General features: G+C 48.5%; 1 long non-coding RNA gene across 7 annotated transcripts in view; it reads right to left on the minus strand.

Moving 5' to 3' along the window:
* The window catches only part of LOC144311103 (uncharacterized), a 76,803-nt gene extending 60,432 nt beyond the window's left edge, over positions 1-16,371 (minus strand). For 6 of the 7 annotated variants that reach the window (XR_013376663.1, XR_013376660.1, XR_013376664.1 and 3 more), the window contains exons 1-2: positions 16,225-16,371; positions 3,032-3,148 (exon numbers count right to left, since the gene is read on the minus strand). This is a non-coding gene — a long non-coding RNA (uncharacterized LOC144311103). Of the gene's footprint in view, positions 1-3,031; positions 3,149-16,150 lie in introns of all 7 variants that reach the window. The other variant, XR_013376665.1, reaches the window with a different exon arrangement.
* Positions 16,372-16,957: the final 586 nt, after the last annotated feature.

A 16,957-nucleotide genomic window follows, 5' to 3' on the forward strand; every position in this document is an offset into this window, starting at 1 on the left:
CATAAGGCCACAGAGAGGAGGGCCAACTGCAGGTCACCCCAACAAGCATGAATGAGACCCCAAACCCTTAGCCCAATGCCAGTGCCCTAACTCACTGGACTGCAAGCATTTGTCTAGAACCCAAAGTCAGATACATTTACAGCAGGACTCAGCATATGCGTAGATCCATCTCTCACTGAAATAATACTTACTACTAGTGTTGCATTCTGATGTTTTCTGTTCTGGTGTAGTTGGTTTCATTAAAAAAAAAAAAGAAAAAAGAAAAAGATGCTGGCCACAACCCACTAACATGATTCAATGCAGCTTAGGTCTCCATGGTAACTCCACCACTCACCACAAACAGGTGCCCCTAAGGTACCCCAAAGAGGATGGGAGAGGAGGTGGAGGCACAGAATTGTCAGAAAGAGGACAATTTCTAGGTTTCAGGGACTCTTTCAGAGCCCTAAGAATTGCTGGCATCCCTGAGGAGAGGATGCAGGCTCAAGACATGGGGCTCTGTCATTCATCTGCCACAAGGGATGCCCCTACTTCATCTGCTCCCAGCAGATACGTGAGAGCTTTGTGCAAATCAAAGAGAAAAATACAAATGTCACAATGGGAAAAAGGGCCGAAGGCATGAAGTGGCAATTCACAGAAAAAGGAAAAATGTGACAAGGACACAGCTTATTAACTTGAGGATGCAACCACCCCAGCACTCTAGAGCCTCTTCTGTCTGCAAGGGGGTAGGGAGGATGAGGGATGAAGAGAAATAGCTTCTGAGAAGAGCCTTTTTGTAAGTTATGAATTAGGGCCCTTTAATATTCTTGGAGAGACAAAAGGAAGGCCTGATTCCTTTTTAATTACTTTGGGTAGCTTGTCTGCTTCTTTGATTAAGCTCCCGTGCTGAGCCAGGGCCTGGGCTTTCATGGGGTCATGCAGATGAAGAGATGTGTAACCTCCCTGGAAATCAGATGGATGCAGAATAACGTGACCATGCAGAGTCACTGGAACCTGCCAGCCTGGAAAAAGTAATAATACCAGTGTTGGTAGGATGGAAAGAGGCACTGACTTTCCACAGTGCAACCTGCACTTTCTGTCAAGATTTAAATTGCACATGCTCTCTGATTCAGCACTTCCATGCGCACACATTTATTGAAGGAAATAATTGGAAAAGCTTGCACATATATTTACCAGAAGGTGAAATGCTGAAAACAAGCTAAATGGCCATCAGGATCATGTACCCACATGCACGGAGTACCAAACGAAGATAGGGCCCCTGTATGGGATGTGCCTTATGGTTCCTACTGCAGAGAGGAAGACATGAAAACTCGGGGCCTCTCCACAGCATGGTCGAAGCATAGCTGCATGACCATAAACCTATTTTCTGGACAGAATATGACCCTACAACAACCTACTGTAGACATGCTTAAAAGCAACGAGTATCTGCTGAGTTTCTCCTATGTGCCAGGCACTGTTCCAGATGCTGAGAACACATCACTGATTAAAATAGACAAAAGCTTTTGTCATTCAGGTGCCACAGCAGTCTGTACACACCTGGGAGGAAGGACCGCAGGACAAGCGGATGAGCAGGCTCAGTTGCAGCATTGTTCTGTATAATGTGATCTATTCATCCATTCAACCAACAGTTACTAAGCAGCCACTCTTTGCAGGGCATCTCCAGGGCCTCCCTCTGGCCTGCCAGGCTCACAAGGCACAGGCCTGGATCTTCTAGTCTCCTGGGTCACAGTCCGGCCCAGGGCAGATGCAGAGGCCATCCCTCAGAAACCCTGAAATCTGCCAAACCCAATGAATGAGCACAAGAAAATATGAAGACAAGGCTTTGGAATAAGATCCTTCCTTTTCCCCTAAAATAGAATTATTCCTTTAAATTCTTATGTCAGGGACACCTGGGGGGCTCAGGGGTTGGGCATCTGCCTTTGGCTCGGGGCATGGTCCCAGTCCAGGGGTCGAGAGTCCCACATCGGGCTCCCTACAGGGAGCCTGCTTCTCCCTCTGCCTTGTGTGTCTGCCTCTCTCTGTATGTCTCTCATGAATAAATAAATAAAATATTTAAAAAATAAAAAAATAAATTCTTATGACAAAAGTAACATTCTTGAAAGAAAAACTGAAGCAATTTAGAAATATCAATGGTGAAACTCCCCCTACCACAGCCTCACTTCTAAGAATGAATTCTGATCCCCTTCTCAAGCTCTTTTCAGATTCCCAACCATGTCCCCTCTCAGAAAGGTCTCCCTGATCACTCTGCCACAGTACCTAACCTGTTCACTTTACATGCTTATCAAAAATAGAACTGCTTTATTTTTATCTGATTACTGCTCACTGACTGTGTCATCCACACCAAGGACAGAACCTTCACACATAAGCTGAAGACTACAGAAAAGGAGCTTCCATCCACAGAGCTAACAGCTAAGTCTGGAGACTGAGATACAGAATTCTTCCAAGGAGTAATAAAAGATACTTCTAGTTCTCCCTCATTGAGTCCATCTTCCCAGCTTCCTCTCTCAAGTCAGCTCCTTGAAAGCTCTGGATCTTGTGTGTCCTTGGCTTTTTAGAGTTCTCATCCAGAAGACCCTGTGTCTGTAAGTATCTTATGAGTCTGTGGATCAGTTTTCCTGTCCATGGCCCAGGGCTAGCAAGAGGACCAGGCAAAGCCTAGGGTCCCTGCCCTGCAGTATCCCCATCCAAGACTGGGGTCTCTGGGTCCCCAGAGGGGTGTCAGAATTACTATGATTCCATGAGACACAGGGTATGCGTTTGCTAAAACATGAGAGCAAAAGCAATTAAAAAGGCAATAGTTGTGCTTTTGTGTCGACTTATGTTCTTAAAACTAATTATTGGTTCATTAAGACTCCCAGCCTTCATCAAAGGTTTTGTCACATGGCAACAGCTGAGGCACCTGAATTATGAGTATGAAATAGAAGGTTTAGCAAAAGAAATCAGGCCTCACAATCATGAGCCACTTGGGCTCTGGGGTCATCAGGACAAACTCTTACTGAGACCTGTGAACTTGGGGGAAGCAATGAAAACATACCTGATTCATGGTGTGCTTCTCAGCTCCCCATGCTATAAAAGTGAGCCAGAAACTTTATCATCTTGACTTTTGCATAGATCTTCCTGATATGCTTCCAGTCATAGACCTTTGGCTCTTCTAGAAAAACAGGAGCAAAAAATTGTTGATCAATCACAGGAAATAATGTCCTCTCTCACTGAGACCCCACTGTGATGAAAGTGGACGGCCCGTGCCAGGTACAAATGCATATCCACCAAGACCGGAGGAGGAGAGTCATCAGCAGAACAGAGGAGCAAATCAATCTGTGGGCATGGGTGGATGTGGGGGTGGGGGGAGGCCATCTGGAGGTCACTGCACCTGAGGCTAACCTGGAGACAGATGTGGTCCAGGAAGCAGTGAGCCCTTCGCAGCTCTAAGGCTGGGACTAAGGCATTTCACACAGAAATGGAAATGAGATATGGAGCTGGAAGCAGGGTGGCTAAGGTGATCATATACAGAACACCTCTGCTGGACCACAACTTAGCAGTCAGGTACCTATATCTAGGTCAGACATCAGAGAGTCAATCTCAAGGAGGATAGATAGCCTATTAGTTACATGGGTACACGTTACCCCAAAGCTGAGCCACTCACAACAACAAACATGTATTATCTTTCTGCCTCTCCAGATCAGGAATTCAAGAGTAGGTGAGCCAGGTGGTTCAGGCTTAGCTCTCCTCAAGGCACAGTCAAGACACAACCCAGAGCTAAGTCATCTGAAGACTTGTCTGGGGCCGGGCGGTCTGCGTCCAGGATGGCTCCCTCACCACCTGGACTCTCCAGAGGCCGCCTGGGCATCTGCATGACATGGCAGCTGATCTCCCCAAACAGTGAGAACAGAGAGGAAACTGCAGTGCCTCTTGGACCTAACAGTGGAAGTCGCACATGGTCATGTTTGCCATATTCTATTTGTTAGAATAAAGTCACTAAACCTGATGCTCAATCAGGGAAGTAGACTTAAGCTCTACCTCGTACAAGATGGCATACCCAAAAATCTGTAGCAAACTGAAAAAGCCACACCATCCCAGAAAAACAGACCTCCACACATGGGGTTCAGGGGTCCTCCAGCTCTAAAGACAACTTCTTCTGACCATTCTAAAGCCCATCCCACCATTTAATAAGCCCCCTCATATTCATGAAGCACCTATGCACTTGTGTGTAGCTTATTCTAAATACAAATACAAATTATCTAAATATAATTGCCAACCAGAATCCTGGATACTTAAGTGGGGGTGGGGATTGTAACATACAAGGAATCAAACTATAAAAGAGAAAAGCTGACCCCTAAGAGATCAGAAATAATTCTGAAGACGGGAGATGAAAAACCACAACCGGGGGAGGAGCAAGATGGCGGAAGAGTAGGGTCTCCAAATCACCTGTCTCCACCAAACTACCTAGAAAACCTTCAAATTATCCTGAAAATCTATGAATTCGGCCTGAGATTTAAAGAGAGACCAGCTGGAATGCTACAGTGAGAAGAGTTCGCGCATCTATCAAGGTAGGAAGACGGGGGGAAAAAGAAATAAAGGAACAAAGGCCTCCAAGGGGGAGGGGCCCCGCGAGGAGCCGGGCTGAGGCCGGGGCGAGTGTCCCCAGGACAGGAGAGCCCCGTCCCGGAGACGCAGGAGCTGCACCGACCTTCCCGGGCGGAAAGGGGCTCGCGGGGAGTTGGAGCAGGACCCAGGAGGGCGAGGATGCCCTCGGGCTCCCGGGGACAGTAACAGCAACTGCGCGCCCAGGAGAGTGCGCCGAGCTCCCTAAGGGCTGCAGCGCGCACAGGGGACCCGGCGGGACCCGGAGCAGCTGGAGGGGCTCGGGCGGCGGCTCCGCGGAGGGGGCTGCGCGGCCCCGGGAGCAGCTCGGCCGGGCTCGGGCAGAGGAAGAGGCTCCGTGCAGAGGGGGCTGCGCGGTTCCAGGAGCAGCTCGGAGGGGCTCGGGCGGCAGCTCCGCGGAGGGGGCTGCGCGGCCCGGGAGCGCGAATCCAACAGCGCAGGCCCCGGAGCACAGGGCGCCGGGACACAGCCCAGGATCCCGCCTCCCCCGGGACAGGCAGAGGCCGGGAGGGCCCAGGACAGCAAGGACGCTCCTGCCCCAGCTGAGCAGATCAGCGGCCCCGCCCCGGAGCCTCCAGGCCCTGCAGACGGAGTTCCTGCCGGAGCTGAATCCAGGTTTCCAGAGCTGCCCCGCCACTGGGGCTGTTCCTCCTGCGGCCTCACGGGGTAAACAACCCCTACTGAGCCCTGCACCAGGCAGGGGCACAGCAGCTCCCCCAACTGCTAACACCTGAAAATCAGCACAACAGGCCCCTCCCCCAGAACACCAGCTAGACTGACAACTTCCAGGAGAAGCCAAGGGACTTAAAGAACACAGAATCAGAAGATACTCCCCGGTGGTTCTTTTTTTGTTTGTTTGTTTTTGTTTTTGTTTTTGTTTTTGTTTTGTTTTGCTTTTTGATTTGTTTCCTTCCCCCACCCCTTTTTTTCTCCTTTCTTTTTCTTTCTCTTTTTCTTCTTTTTTTTTTTTTCGTTTTTTTTCTTTTTCTTCCCTTTTTTTTTCTCTTTCTCTTTTCTTTCCTTCTTTCTCTCCTCTCTTTTTCTCTTTTTCCCAATACAACTTGCTTTTGGCCACTCTGCACTGAGCAAAATGACTAGAAGGAAAACCTCACCTCAAAAGAAAGAATCAGAAACAGTCCTCTCTCCCACAGAGTTACAAAATCTGGATTACAATTCAATGTCAGAAAGCCAATTCAGAAGCACTATTATACAGCTACTGGTGGCTCTAGAAAAAAGTATAAAGGAATCAAGAGACTTCATGACTGCAGAATTTAGAGCTAATCAGGCAGAAATTAAAAATCAATTGAATGAGATGCAATCCAAACTAGAAGTCCTAACGACGAGGGTTAACAAGGTGGAAGAACGAGTGAGTGACCTAGAAGACAAGTTGACAGCAAAGAGGGAAACTGAGGAAAAAAGAGACAAACAATTAAAAGACCATGAAGATAGATTAAGGGAAATAAACGACAGCCTGAGGAAGAAAAACCTACGTTTAATTGGGGTTCCCGAGGGCGCCGAAAGGGACAGAGGGCCAAAATATGTATTTGAACAAATTCTAGCTGAAAACTTTCCTAATCTGGGAAGGGAAACAGGCATTCAGATCCAGGAAATAGAGAGATCCCCCCCTAAAATCAATAAAAACCGTTCAACACCTCGACATTTAATTGTGAAGCTTGCAAATTCCAAAGATAAAGAGAAGATCCTTAAAGCAGCAAGAGACAAGAAATCCCTGACTTTTATGGGGAGGAGTATTAGGGTAACAGCAGACCTCTCCACAGAGACCTGGCAGGCCAGAAAGGGCTGGCAGGATATATTCAGGGTCCTAAATGAAAAGAACATGCAACCAAGAATACTTTATCCAGCAAGGCTCTCATTCAAAATGGAAGGAGAGATAAAGAGCTTCCAAGAGAGGCAGCAACTAAAAGAATATGTGACCTCCAAACCAGCTCTGCAAGAAATTTTAAGGGGGACTCTTAAAATTCCCCTTTAAGAAGAAGTTCAGTGGAACAGTCCACAAAAACAAAGACTGAATAGATATCATGATGACACTAAACTCATATCTCTCAATAGTAACTCTGAATGTGAACGGGCTTAATGACCCCATCAAAAGGCGCAGGGTTTCAGACTGGATAAAAAAGCAGGACCCATCTATTTGCTGTCTACAAGAGACTCATTTTAGACAGAAGGACACCTACAGCCTGAAAATAAAAGGTTGGAGAACCATTTACCATTCGAATGGTCCTCAAAAGAAAGCAGGGGTAGCCATCCTTATATCAGATAAACTAAAATTTACCCCAAAGACTGTAGTGAGAGATGAAGAGGGACACTATATCATACTTAAAGGATCTATTCAACAAGAGGACTTAACAATCCTCAATATATATGCTCCAAATGTGGGAGCTGCCAAATATATAAATCAATTATTAACCAAAGTGAAGAAATACTTAGATAATAATACACTTATACTTGGTGACTTCAATCTAGCTCTTTCTATACTCGATAGGTCTTCTAAGCAAAACATCTCCAAAGAAACGAGAGCTTTAAATGATACACTGGACCAGATGGATTTCACAGATATCTACAGAACTTTACATCCAAACTCAACTGAATACACATTCTTCTCAAGCGCACATGGAACTTTCTCCAGAATAGACCACATATTGGGTCACAAATCGGGTCTGAACCGATACCAAAAGATTGGGATTGTCCCCTGCATATTCTCGGACCATAATGCCTTGAAATTAGAACTAAATCACAACAAGAAGTTTGGAAGGACCTCAAACACATGGAGGTTAAGGACCATCCTGCTAAAAGATAAAAGGGTCAACCAGGAAATTAAGGAAGAATTAAAAAGATTCATGGAAACTAATGAGAATGAAGATACAACCGTTCAAAATCTTTGGGATGCAGCAAAAGCAGTCCTAAGGGGGAAATACATCGCAATACAAGCATCCATTCAAAAACTGGAAAGAACTCAAATACAAAAGCTAACCTTACACATAAAGGAGCTAGAGAAAAAACAGCAAATAGATCCTACACCCAAGAGAAGAAGGGAGCTAATAAAGATTCGAGCAGAACTCAACGAAATCGAGACCAGAAGAACTGTGGAACAGATCAACAGAACCAGGAGTTGGCTCTTTGAAAGAATTAATAAGATAGATAAACCATTAGCCAGCCTTATTAAAAAGAAGAGAGAGAAGACTCAAATTAATAAAATCATGAATGAGAAAGGAGAGATCACTACCAACACCAAGGAAATACAAACGATTTTAAAAACCTATTATGAACAGCTATACGCCAATAAATTAGGCAATCTAGAAGAAATGGACGCATTCCTGGAAAGCCACAAACTACCAAAACTGGAACAGGAAGAAATAGAAAACCTGAACAGGCCAATAACCAGGGAGGAAATTGAAGCAGTCATCAAAAACCTCCCAAGACACAAGAGTCCAGGGCCAGATGGCTTCCCAGGAGAATTTTATCAAACGTTTAAAGAAGAAACCATACCTATTCTCCTAAAGCTGTTTGGAAAGATAGAAAGAGATGGAGTACTTCCAAATTCGTTCTATGAAGCCAGCATCACCTTAATTCCAAAGCCAGACAAAGACCCCGCCAAAAAGGAGAATTACAGACCAATATCCCTGATGAACATGGATGCAAAAATTCTCAACAAGATACTGGCCAATAGGATCCAACAGTACATTAAGAAAATTATTCACCATGACCAAGTAGGATTTATCCCTGGGACACAAGGCTGGTTCAACACCCGTAAAACAATCAATGTGATTCATCATATCAGCAAGAGAAAAACCAAGAACCATATGATCCTCTCATTGGATGCAGAGAAAGCATTTGACAAAATACAGCATCCATTCCTGATCAAAACTCTTCAGAGTGTAGGGATAGAGGGAACATTCCTCGACATCTTAAAAGCCATCTATGAAAAGCCCACAGCAAATATCATTCTCAATGGGGAAGCACTGGGAGCCTTTCCCCTAAGATCAGGAACAAGACAGGGATGTCCACTCTCACCACTGCTATTCAACATAGTACTGGAAGTCCTAGCCTCAGCAATCAGACAACAAAAAGACATTAAAGGCATTCAAATTGGCAAAGAAGAAGTCAAACTCTCCCTCTTCGCCGATGACATGATACTCTACATAGAAAACCCAAAAGTCTCCACCCCAAGATTGCTAGAACTCATACAGCAATTCGGTAGCGTGGCAGGATACAAAATCAATGCCCAGAAGTCAGTGGCATTTCTATCCACTAACAATGAGACTGAAGAAAGAGAAATTAAGGAGTCAATCCCATTTACAATGGCACCCAAAAGCATAAGATACCTAGGAATAAACCTCACCAAAGATGTAAAGGATCTATACCCTCAAAACTATAGAACACTTCTGAAAGAAATTGAGGAAGACACAAAGAGATGGAAAAATATTCCATGCTCATGGATTGGCAGAATTAATATTGTGAAAATGTCAATGTTACCCAGGGCAATATACACGTTTAATGCAATCCCTATCAAAATACCATGGACTTTCTTCAGAGAGTTAGAACAAATTATTTTAAGATTTGTGTGGAATCAGAAAAGACCCCGAATAGCCAGGGGAATTTTAAAAAAGAAAACCATATCTGGGGGCATCACAATGCCAGATTTCAGGTTGTACTACAAAGCTGTGCTCATCAAGACAATGTGGTACTGGCACAAAAACAGACACATAGATCAGTGGAACAGAATAGAGAATCCAGAAGTGGACCCTGAACTTTATGGGCAACTAATATTCGATAAAGGAGGAAAGACTATCCATTGGAAGAAAGACAGTCTCTTCAATAAATGGTGCTGGGAAAATTGGACATCCACATGCAGAAGAATGAAACTAGACCACTCTCTTTCACCATACACAAAGATAAACTCAAAATGGATGAAAGATCTAAATGTGAGACAAGATTCCATCAAAATCCTAGAGAAGAACACAGGCAACACCCTTTTTGAACTCGGCCATAGTAACTTCTTGCAAGATACATCCACGAAGGCAAAAGAAACAAAAGCAAAAATGAACTATTGGGACTTCATCAAGATAAGAAGCTTTTGCACAGCAAAGGATACAGTCAACAAAACTCAAAGACAACCTACAGAATGGGAGAAGATATTTGCAAATGACATATCAGATAAAGGGCTAGTTTCCAAGATCTATAAAGAACTTATTAAACTCAACACCAAAGAAACAAACAATCCAATCATGAAATGGGCAAAAGACATGAACAGAAATCTCACAGAAGAAGACATAGACATGGCCAACATGCACATGAGAAAATGCTCTGCATCACTTGCCATCAGGGAAATACAAATCAAAACCACAATGAGATACCACCTCACACCAGTGAGAATGGGAAAAATTAACAAGGCAGGAAACAACAAATGTTGGAGAGGATGTGGAGAAAAGGGAACCCTCTTACACTGTTGGTGGGAATGTGAACTGGTGCAGCCACTCTGGAAAACTGTGTGGAGGTTCCTCAAACAGTTAAAAATATACCTGCCCTACGACCCAGCAATTGCACTGTTGGGGATTTACCCCAAAGATACAAATGCAATGAAACGCCGGGACACCTGCACCCCGATGTTTCTAGCAGCAATGGCCACGATAGCCAAACTGTGGAAGGAGCCTCGGTGTCCAACGAAAGATGAATGGATAAAGAAGATGTGGTTTATGTATACAATGGAATATTACTCAGCTATTAGAAATGACAAATACCCACCATTTGCTTCAACGTGGATGGAACTGGAGGGTATTATGCTGAGTGAAGTAAGTCAGTCGGAGAAGGACAAACATTATATGTTCTCATTCATTTGGGGAATATAAATAATAGTGAAAGGGAAAATAAGGGAAGGGAGAAGAAATGTGTGGGAAATATCAGAAAGGGAGACAGAACATAAAGACTGCTAACTCTGGGAAACGAACTAGGGGTGGTAGAAGGGGAGGAGGGCGGGGGGTGGGAGTGAATGGGTTACGGGCACTGGGTGTTATTCTGTATGTTAGTAAATTGAACACCAATAAAAAAAAATAAATAAATAAATAAAAAAAAAAAAAGAAAAACCACAACCCTAATTGTGGTATCTTCAGGGAGAATCCAGAAGACATTACATTTATTATAAAATAAAATGATTTTTACAAAATTTAAACACTCAGAGAACACAAAGGAACTCTTAGAGATTAAAAATATATGGCCAAAAGTATTCTTAAAACATGTAAAAAGACTGTTTTTAAAAAGTCAAACTCAATAGCCCAAAAAACATAATGAAAAGAGACAGAATAGATGAGAGGGAAAAAAAGAAGAGGCAAACTAAAAGTCTGGGATGCCCACCAGATATGGGATAACTAGTGGGGCTCCTAGAAGATGGAGGGAGAAAATACCTCCTAGGAAAACTAGGGAATTTAATGGATTTGGAAGACACAACTATCAGTACCAAGAAGCTCACCAGGCTTGAAGGTTTTGAAAACAGAGTCTCAAGGATGAAAACAAGACCATTCTATCAACAGTCCATGGGGAAATCTCAAACCGTCAAGGATAAAAAGAATGCCCTTTAACCTAAAGCACAAGTTGGCAATCCATCCGTTTTTATAAATAAAGATGTTTTTAATTTGGAATGCCTCATGAGTCTGCACATCATCCTTGTGCAGAGGCCGCTGGCCTCCAGTTTTCTGGATATTCTGTAAAAGCAGCACTGGAGAAGCCCAGGTTGCCCCGAGTTCTGGAACTCCTCCTCACCCACCCACCAGCAGCCTCCTCCCCTGAGCCTGCTCCTTCTGGAAAATCTACCATTCCATCTCCCTCTTTAGTTGGCCAATGTCCAGCCACATCCTCAAGACTGTTTTCAAACCTAAGGCTCCGTCAACATTTGGTAGCCAAGGTCCATTCACCCTAGAGAGAAATTTCACAACCAGCAAGAGAGGCTTTGTGACAGTTGTTTCAAATAACAATTTTCTCTCTCTTTATCAAATTTCCATTTTCAGATGAGGAAACTGAAGTCAAAGAGGTAAAGTCACATGCTCAAGGTTATGAGACTGGGATCAGACCCAAGACACAGAGCCAGGATCGGAACCCAGCTTCAAAGCCTGGCTCCAAGTTTCTGCTTCTCCCCCTTCTTTTCCAGGGAGGAGGGGCCGGTTACCAGCACTGTGTCCACCAAGTGAGTCAAGACTCTCAGCTTCCGCATGGTTCCCAAGTCCCAGCTGCTGGTGGAAAGAATGTGACTGGCCTGGCTCAGGTCAACTGTGCCTTCGTGGACCAAGCAGTTCTTGGTCCAGGGACAGCAGAGGCTGCAGGGTGCCACTGAGTTGGGGGCCAGATCCTGGGGCGACAGCGGTGCATGACACAGAAGGCCATCCTGAGAGGGATACAATTTCATGAGACAGAACCGACTGATTTCATATCACTGTGTTCACTAGCAGCAACGAAAGGCCAAGCGGAATTGTCTTGATCTTTCGCTAGATAGACTTTGCTTCCCCACCCTGAGCAAGGCCCCTCTGGCTCCAGAGCAGAAAATGGAAACACATTTGCTTCTTCCCCAGGCTCAGGCGTGGGGTGATTACTTGGCAAACAGCCCTGTCACATTTGGTCATCTCAGACATTTTTCCTACCCGGGAGCTCCCCTTCCCAAACGGACCCAGAGACATTTCTCAAAATGTTCTGCTCAAACAAGCATGTGACAAAACAGCTTGTCAGTTTGCCTCTTTCTTGCTGAAATGAGACCATGATGTTAAGATCCGATCCTTTATTCATTTAGAAATGATGTGATAATGGCGCGCTGGTTTAATTTTCCGGGGAAAATAAGATGCTTCTTGACTAGTGAAGCTCCCTGTAACCCCACGAAAAGGCATAATTATCTCCTTCAGAGTCAGTCCCTTGTGGGTCCCCTAATTAATTTAAAATATAGATGAGGGCTGTTCAAAAAGTGAGTTTACAAGGTTAATTACTGGCGTGTTAGGCACAGCACAGTCATTGCGCTCGGGCAGTTTTGCTGGGCATGTCCCATAGAGGAAGTGAAGTCGGCTGCCAACTCCCTTCGTCGAGGACGTGAGGGGCGAGCAGACCAGCAGGCTGGTTTGCAAGATGCACTGCTGTTATCAAGGGAAATCAGCTCTCTCTGCGATTGCCTGGACCCTTGGCTAAAATGACTAACTCTACGCTTCAACACAAGTCCACACACACGCACTCACACATGCATGTATACATACACATGTGCACGCATGCATGCCTGCATGTGGGCATGTGCACATTCATGTGCATGCACCTGCATCTCTCGCTCACATGCATGCACGCACACACACACAGCAAGTGGTACACAAAGGGCACCATGCAAAGGACACATTCTTAGCTAATTGTCAGATGTTAAACCTCCAAAATGCCAGAAGCCTACCAGAATGGAGGAGCACCAGACAGAAAGCAACCTTTCTTTTCCTTCCTTTCCTGAGACAGACCCTCAGAGCTCTGCAGGAATGGGGTCGCTACAGGGATGGGCTCTGGCTAAATCAGGTGGATAGGGTGAGGGTATGCAATGGGAGAGAAAACGGAAAGTTTGCTTCTTGCCTTGGGGTTGAAGTATGAGACCACTGATAAGGAAGAGGGGCATTCCATGTCCTTTCCCCAGATTCTTTCCTCCGTGTGCCCACTCCAAGCTGTCCCCAAGTGGAGGTGTTGGCCTAGCTGGTCAGAGCCCGGGTTTCACTAGACAACAGGGCTGCTGCACCATGAGAGCAGGGCTATAGGCTCCATGGCCCCCTTCCCCCCCAGACTATAGGACTAACAGGAGGGTAACTGTGCCTTGCAGGACCTGTGGGGAGCCACAGACGTAAGCATAGGACACTGTGAGAGGGACTTAGCAGAGAATCATTGCTATGTCCATGACATCTGGAAGGACACCCTGGAGCTGCACCCTGCAGGGTGAGCCAACATCCCACAGAAAAGAGAGGCCACTGCAGAAAGACCAGAGTACAAGCAGGTGTGGGAGCACAGAAGAGGGAATGTGTCAGGGTTGCTGGGCCAGAGAAGTGAGGGCCTCTGTTGTCAGGTGAGGAATCAGACTTCACCCTCCAGGCAATGGGAGGTTATCGAGCAGAGGAACAGCTTTCATCTTGGGGGAAGCTCGAACTGGTGGCAAACATGGGAACACTGGGGCAGAGGTCAGAAGCAATGGTGTCCTGACCTGAGGCAGTAACAGCGAGAGTGGAGACAAGAGGAGGTGGGGGACTCAAGGAACAGGACGTTGATGCTCCAGGGCTCATGGGTGACTTGGTTCTTCTCAAAGAAGAGCATGGGGCTGAGATGGCTCCGGACTTGGACCACTGAGGCCCTGGGCGATAGCGGTGCATTTCCAGGAGAGGGGCGCAGATGGGGTGTGTGAGTGCGTGCACATAGGCACACGCGCTCCTCAGCCAGTGGACACCAGGCCCCATTCTCTGGTCCACCCTTTATACCCTGCCCATAACTTGAACAATAACAGTAGTAACAACATTCAATGAGGTTCCAAGTATTTGTGAGCAGCGCTCTGTGCTGGGTGAAAAATTTCCATACCCAGAGAGCGGTAGGTATTAGCCCATGGAAGCTCGAGAGACGGCAAGCAACTTGGCTAATGCCACGCAGCCAAGAGGTGAGAGTGTGGCCTGCGCCCCTCATCTGTGCCTGGCGGGCTGGAAAGAAGCCCAGAGACCAGCCTGTCCAGCCCCTCATTACCCTCAGTTCTGACAGCCCGTGCCGAAGCCACCACCGTATTTCTTCCCTCCAGAAAGCAGCACAGCCAGAGAGATTATTTTGACATATTTCCTGAAGACGCTATTTCTAGAGCACTTGCCTGATAAAAATGATATATTTATTTGGGACCGCCAAGAGCTTGCTGAAATGAGGAATTTATCTGCATAGCTTTTGTTATTAAAGTGATTCTTCTTGTTTATTTCCTCCTAAGCTACTGATTCCATCTATAATACATGAGTTTCAGGTAATAGAAATTTTTCATGCAAGTAAATATTTTAATAACAACATTATGGTCTTGATTCAGAGTGTTACAGGCAATAGCCCGGCGCAATGAATGAGCACCACACTGGGAGGCAAGGGACCTGGGTCCTTGTGTCCTCCCTGCATCTGTGACCTTGGACAAAACCCAGCCCTCTCTGGGTCTCCGTTTCCTTATCTGCAAAGTGTGGCAGCTGCCACGAGCCCCCCGACTCAAGAAGCCACCATTAAGATCAGATGTGAGGACGGCCCCCAAGAGAGACACGGGCCGGGGTGGGGGTTGAGGTGTTAGCTAAAGGGACTCAGAGACTTAAATAAAATAATGTGTCCTCTCACAAAAGCAGCAGGAGTCTGGGAAGGACAGACGGCCCCACCGGCCAAGGCCATCAGGGACCCAGGCAGGGTGGCCAGTGCTGCCATCCCCAATGTGGAGCCACCGCTCTGCCCCTAGAGGGGCACACGGCACTTCCACTCACACCCTACTGTCTCCAATCTAGTCCGGGGGCTCCTCGCTTCCCGGGCCACAGGAAGGCCGGGAAGGGTGGTTTCTAGCGGGGGGCCACCTGCCCAGCCAGTGCCTGGGGCAGGGGAGTATGGATCCTAGGGGACCCTCAGCGCCACGGGGCAGACCACCGCTCCAGATAACAGCCACAGAAACGGAAGGGCACTCGAGGTCTTCGCGAAAAGGCCTGAACCCACGTGCCGGCCTCATGACCTTCACGCCTGCACACCCATGAACAGACCAGCTCAGCAAAGCCAAAAGTAACACAGCACAAGCCCTAACTGGCAAGGTGGGCACAGAGCCAGGAAGGAGCAGGTAGTAACGCCACCTACGGTGCAGCAGGCGGTGGGAGGCGGGCGGGTTCAGTGTCCACTCTGCTGCCCCAGCTCTGAAGGGACGGGTGGCAGGGACAGCCTGAGGCCCACGAGGTGGGGCCGTGGGGCAGGCTGGGCCTGGAGGTGCCGCACCCAAGGGCAGCCTCCTGTCAGACTCGCGCAGGTTTGCGCTGCTCCGCAAGTGGCAGCCACGCCCCTAACTGGCTGCCTCCCCTCCGTGCCCCAGCCACGGCCACCCCCTCCCGCAACACGAGTTCCCAGTGGCCCGCGCCTGACCTCATGAGCAGCGACCTCAGACCACGCTGAGCCCGGCTGCCCCTCGCCCCCCACGTGCCTTCCAGACGCGCCCCAGTGCGGGGGTCCCGGGGGAGCGAGCGGCGGCAGCGCACCCCACCCCCCACCCCCCACAGAGGGGCGAGGCCCCCGGGCAGCCGGAACCCCAGCCTGAGGGGGCCGCGGGGGGCGGGTGCAGCCCCTCCACGCTCCAGCGGGCTGAGCCCCAACCCAGGACAGCTCCGCGGCCCAGAACCCCGCCCGCTGGACGGCTCCACCCCGCCGCCCCCGGCCATCCGCACAGCGAGCGCCCGCCGTGACCGGGGATCCTCGCCACGGAGACCCCCCGTCAGGGCCGGGCCCCACCACCGGGCGCCCCCCGGGCCGCGTCGGGAACCAGGGCCGGGAGCGAGCGGCCCTCACGAACCTCCCGGCGCAGCGGCCACGGTCCAGGTGCGCCCGCGTGGAGGCGCCTCCGGACACCTCCTGCGCCAGGCTCACCTCCTCCCAGAGACAAAAGACACGGACACTCCGGACCACCGCCCGCTCCAGAGTCCACAAAAGCCCAGGACAGGCCTCGCGCGTGCCGGCCACGTCAGGCGTCCACACTTCTCTGGTCTCTGAGGCACGGGGCACGGAGCACTCGGATTGGCGGGCTCGGGTCACGTGTCTCCAGCTGCCCAATCACTGAGGCACCTGGCACGGAGTACTCGGATTGGCCAGCCTGGGTCACATGCTCCGCCCACCTGGACAGACGGGCCTCCGAGAGGCGTCAGGCGGTGGTCGAAGGCTGCACAGGTGCTGCGGACTCAGGTGCGGCCCTGGGGGACGGCAGCCCTCCCAAGCGGATGCCTGGAGCCAGGGACAGGGTGCTGGGGGCGCCCCGGGTCCCCGTCCTGCACCTGCACCTGTTGCCCCCCCGCGGCGTGTATGCCTGCTGCCTGCCCCTGCCGCGTCCCCCTGCAGCCCGCAGCCCGAGTCACTCCCGGGCAGGGCGCACGCAGGACAGCCGTGACCCCCACAGCACATCGGCAATTAGCTCCTGTGGAGCGTTTTCCGTAGAAGATGAAGCGTGCAACGTGTAGGCATAATGAGCCCTTCCCTGCAATTCCAGGGGCGGCTGCAGAGTAACGGGTGTGAGCAGCACTTGCAATTCCCAGGGAGGAAACCCATTAACGAGGACACGGTGAGATCTTTACGTATGGACCCCAGAACTCATTCAATAGTTAATCCG

This window comes from Canis aureus, chromosome 3 (assembly GCF_053574225.1).
Source record: "Canis aureus isolate CA01 chromosome 3, VMU_Caureus_v.1.0, whole genome shotgun sequence".
In the NCBI taxonomy this organism is placed as follows: Eukaryota; Metazoa; Chordata; class Mammalia; order Carnivora; family Canidae; genus Canis; species Canis aureus.